This window comes from Gavialis gangeticus, unplaced genomic scaffold, assembly GCF_001723915.1.
Source record: "Gavialis gangeticus isolate Ggan-Ray unplaced genomic scaffold, GavGan_comp1, whole genome shotgun sequence".
Lineage (NCBI taxonomy): Eukaryota > Metazoa > Chordata > Crocodylia > Gavialidae > Gavialis > Gavialis gangeticus.
Genome location: NW_017729008.1, coordinates 16,877,522 through 16,883,003, shown reverse-complemented (window position 1 = coordinate 16,883,003; position 5,482 = coordinate 16,877,522).

Genomic DNA, 5,482 nt, shown 5'->3' with positions numbered 1-5,482 from the left:
GGGGGGGGGGAGGGGCGAGTTCAGTCCAGGCTCCTTCCACTGCCTTTCCCTGCTCCCACCCTGAAAACGATGAGCACTGGCAGAGCGCCCTGGCCATTGCTATGGGAGTCTGGCTATAGGCTCCCAGCCCGCAGCTAGACTCCCCTCCCTCCTGGAACCAGAGAACTGTTTGGTCTGAGGTAACATTGTACCTCTGAACACTTTGCAGAACTCATTTCAAGTTACAGCTAGGAGCTACACTTCTGTCTGTACCCAATGAGGCCACTTTGGCTCCCTACATGCCTATTTGCAGTGTTAGGTGCCTAAATGCCTTTAAATCTGGCCCCAAGTCTCATTTCAACTCTCTTGATCATAGGGCGAGGCCAGCCAGGAACGGGTTAGACCTATTGCATATTTGTAACTTAAGATCTAAATGTCAAGCCTAAGGGCTGCCGTGAAATACACCTGTGTAGGACACTCCAGCTCAACCTTAGCCTGCCACTGTTCCATGGAAGATATGAATGTCTGGCAGAACTGAGCATGAACCTCGCTTGGACATTTCTATAGAGCTGTTTTGCACTGCAACTGGGATGTGTTTCTCATTCTGTTTGCTGAATGCAGACAAAGATGAATTTATATCCATCTATCGTGGTGATTATAATCACTAACAGTAGCTTCAGGCAATTAGTAGTAATTAAGATCTCATTTATAACTCATTAATATGAAGAACAATAATTCTATGGTGAAATATCCCTAGGCTACCTAGTAGGAAGGACTCTGCAGGCAGAGACATATGGTAAACCACATCTAGGGTTTAAGTTCTCAGAACAAGACTTGATAGACATATGGTCATGGTCAAACCCTGCTAAGGCTTAATTTCTCAGCTAGTGATTTATTAGATAGTATTCCAAAGTTTACTTAAGCTTCAAGCCCTGGTGAAAAGGTTATGAGAATGTGGTCTCTAGCTGCTGTTAAAAGAAAATACAGAATATATGTCTTAAAGTTAAATGGCAAATATTTTCTTACCACAAGAGAATTCATACTGGAGGTATTTAATTTAGTTCCCTTTTAATTAATTTTGGGTAATGTTTAAAAATTTCTGAAAATTGTTCCATTAGTCTGTTTGACAGTTCACTTTCCTAGGAATGCATATTTCCAGTACCAACCTGTCCTATTAAATTAATGCATGTACCTCTTTATTTAAGCCAGCACATAGTAGCATGTGGGGTGGGGGGAAATTGTGCAAGATGCGCATTCAGTAACACTATGTATATTAGCAGATATTAATTTAATGATATTTTGTGGCTTCATTAAATATTTGTACTTAATAAAATAGGAAAGACCGCAAGAAAGCTATAAAACCATGCTTCCTTCACCTTAGCCCAAACTTCCATTGAACATTGCAAACTTGTGGTGTTGAGTATCACCAGCTCTAGGAGGTGCCAGTGGTGTCTCCACATTCTCATTACTGGTTCCTTAGACCTGTAGATAGATCCAGGATTTTGGAAAGGGGGATGCAGGAGGAGCATACTGCAGGGGTGTGACATACCTGTCTGTGGGGGGTCTCCAGAGCCTCAAGTTTATCCCCACTGCATTGCCACTTGTCCCAAGGAACAGGCTGAGGTTGCCCTGTTACTGAACTTAATATTAGTCTTTAGGTAGCAGCAGTGAAGTCATAAAGGCTAAGTACAGATAGTCAAAAAGCCCAAGGCTGAATTAATTCAGTCTTTGCAGGTTAGTCTAAACTGCAGAGATTAAACTGAGAAACAACTGGACAGACGTTCACTTTTGATTCAGGAAGTGCAGCCACATACCTGCAGTGGCTCAGGCCAGAAGCTGGGGGGCACTGGAGTGCGGCTCTCTGGCACATAGCCAGCATGGGCTGTGTGTTCGCTTCCTCTTCCTGCTACCCCCAAGGTCTCTGGGATTTGCAATCCAGAATCACAGCAGCAGGACTCTGCAGACTTGCTCATCAATTTCTCTTCCTGTTTCCAGGTGCCTCTGGGATTTGTAGCCCACAGCTGCAGCCAGCAGTAAGTTTTTAGCAGGGTAAGACAGGGCAGCTTTGTATTCAGGGGAAGGGAAGTTTAACTTCCCACCCTGGCCCCAGCACCCAGCCTGTGTTTGCTGGGGCAGGGGCAGTCCCTGCCTCCCCCCACCCCCAAATCTTCTCTGCCGGGGCAGACAGCATAGCCCAGCCCAGGGCTGGAAAGCATGCTGAGGGACTCTTATTTAACTTGAACCAGGAAGGGATCTGAGACAGAAGTTTTGTAAACTGGTTTGACCCAAATCAGTTAAGTCTTCAATCAGGTTTTTCATAGATTCTTAGATGTTAAGGGCTGGAAGGGACCTCATGAGATCATCAGGTCCAGCCCCCCTGCTCTTAGGCAGGATAGAAAAGACTGCTGGGGTCAGATGACCCCAGAAAGGTGTGCACCTAGTCATCTTTTGAAGATCTCCAGGGTAGGTGACTGTATCGCCCCTGGGGGAGTTTGTTCCAGACTCTGGACACATGAAACATAAAGAAGTTTTTCCTTATGTCCAATCTGACGCAATCTTCTGGCAGCTTATGTCCATTATTCCTTGTCTTCCCCTGGGGTGCCTTGGTGAATAGATGCTCTCCCAGTCCCTGATGTTCACCTCTTATATATTTATAGGCTGCCACCAAATTCCCCCCAAATCTTCTCTTCTCTAGGCTGAACAGTCCCATGTCCTTCAGCCTCTCCTCATATGACCCATCTTCCAGACCTCTAATTATACGTGTGGCCCTCCTTTGAACTCTTTCAAGCTTGTCCACATCATTTTTTAATGTGGTGCCCAAAACTGGATGCAGTACTCCAGCTGTGGCCTCACCAATTCTGAATAGAGTGGGAGGATGGCATCCTTTGTCTTGTTTAAGATGTACTGGTTGATGCATGCCAGTGTATTGCTTACTCTGCCAGCTCTAGTTTACCTGTAAACTAATTATATAGTATAACTGGTTTATCTTAAACCAGTTTCAGCCATTTTGAAACTGGCTTATGTGCACTGAACTTCTGTTCTATGACAGATTTGAACTAGTTCTGATCATTTAAACCAGTTTATGTGTAACTTCTGTCCCTAGCCAAAATGCTTGGACAAGAACAGTCCGTTCTCTAAACAGAGCATTTATTGGGAATAGCAATTTCCAATTTCAAACATAAGACAAAGAAAACAACAGAAAAACGTCTCACAGCCAAATAAGACATTGCAACAACACACAGTTTAGAACACACAACTTAGCCTAATTCAACAGAGCAGAAACTTTGCGTAAGTCAGATGTAGGCCTGAGACCAGAGTCTGCAGCCAGGCATTCATAAGTATTTCTTGGGAATCCACAGGAATCTTCTTGGCTGATGGAGGCTGTCCCACAGGTTTCATCTCTGCCTGTGCTTTTATAGATGATTTGCACCCCATCTTTCCCTAGCGTGCCTTGATAATGGCATGTTTTTCATGTTTGTCACATATCCCATGCCTCTCGTATTCCATGATTCTCACTTCTCAAGATGTTTGCTGATGCCTGGTTTTCACAGATCTCATTTTGAAATGTAAATGTAGCCCCCTATTTCCGTATGTCTTTGCCAATAGTCCTGGGATCGCTCCTTATCGCAGAAAGCCTCAGCTCCACTGCCCTTATACCAGACCTTGCATACACAGCAAATGACTCTCCGCCAGTGTAACCCAAGTGTCCCCAAAGTGAGTGTCCCCCTCACCAGTAAAAGGGGAAAGCCAGCAGGGCACACATGCTGGGGTGGAAACTGCAGTCTACTCACAGTTCCCTTTCACCTATTGTATCTTAATAGAGGAAGAACAGAAAGCTATGTTTTAACCAGGTACAAATTTAATATATGTATATATAAAAAGGTAGTGAACTAAAGTGTGTATTTACAGGTTACAAGTACATATAACTATATACATACCCAAATGCAAACAGGTAAGCATAATGGTTTCAAATAGTATAAACGGGTAAGTACAAGAATAAATGGGACTCTAAAATACAAGGTGTACAGTTAACAGACACTCCAAAAACGCACAGCATGTATCAAACAATAAACACTCAAAAATATGAGATGCAAGAGTTCTTTAGTGGTTTCCCTCCTCTAAGGGGTCTCTTCCTCCTGCCTCTTTATTGAGGATACTTTGCCCCGAGTATCACTCCCTGGTGGGAGACCGGTTGTCCCACTGTCTCATGTATCCCAAGGAGCCGGGTGAGGCAGTGTTCATAAGCTTCCTGGCCTGGCTAATGTTTCTCCAAGGGAGGGCTCAGTTCCAGGCCTCAGGGGAGCAGCGTGACTCACTCACATGTCCCAGTGGCTCAATTCTTCACTGGGGGAATTGTGGGCCTGGGCCACCTTGTGATGCCCAGGGCCATGCCACACCAAATACTGCTCCCCATGCTCGGGAACTGCTCTGTTTCTGGGGCCCTTGCAGACCCACTTCAGGGGATAGGTACCAAACTGCCCCTCCTTCTCCAGGGCCTTAGGCCCCGCAATGACTCACCCCATGTTAGCACTGGCTGCCGTCCCTGGCCTCATGCTGTGGTTGGAGATATGAGCTGCCTTGCTACAGCTCCCAGGATCTGTCCCTTGTGGACCCCCCATGCAGCAACGCATGCACGGCAACCAGGCCTCATGCTAAGGTTGGAGACCTGAGCTGCCTCTCTGCAGTTCCCAGGGTCCCAGTCCCTTGCAGACCCTCCATGCAGGGACACCTGCACCACCCATTGCTTCCATCCAGTGGTGGAAACTATTGGGCTCTTCTGGGCCGCCAGATATGCCCACTGGGCAGCTCTCCCAGTTCTTCTTGACCCCAGGACCTCTTCCTTCTTCTTCGTTCCTTGCTGACTATACCTCATGCTCAGCATGCAGCTGCTTATATCTTCTTCTGGGGCTCCGCAGCCAGATTCAAAATGAACCAATCAAGGGGCTGCAACTGCAGTTCCCAATTAAGTCCACTCTTGCCCCCACCTTTGGAGGAGATGGGGAGCAGACTTTCCTCCTGGCTGTCTCTGATTGGTTGGTTTTGCCCCACCAATTGCATTCGTGGTTTCCTAAGCCCAGAGAGCCAGGCAAAGCCCAGCAAGCCAACCACACGAGTTCTAGGTGGCCCCCTCTTTTGGGCTGAGAAGAAATTATAGATCCCCCTCTCCACAGAGAGAGCTAGCCTGGAGTATCACTCAGAATTCACTCATTCCACAGGCAATCAGTAAGGAGACAAACTACAAATGGATTTATTATGTAGGAAGAGAAAAATTATACAAGCAGGAGAGACTGAAAAGCAAAACAAGTAAAGCTGCTTACCCTCTCATCCGGCTATAGCTTAGTCCCACCTGAAGGACATGCCTGCATTTTTAGAGATCAGCCTTCCTGATGATTTCAGCAGTCCTGGCAACTAAGGGTCATTGAACACCCAAAACCTGAGATCAAAGGCACTGATTCTATCCTAGCTAAACCCTAAAAAGTCTCCAAGGCCAATCCATCAGCAT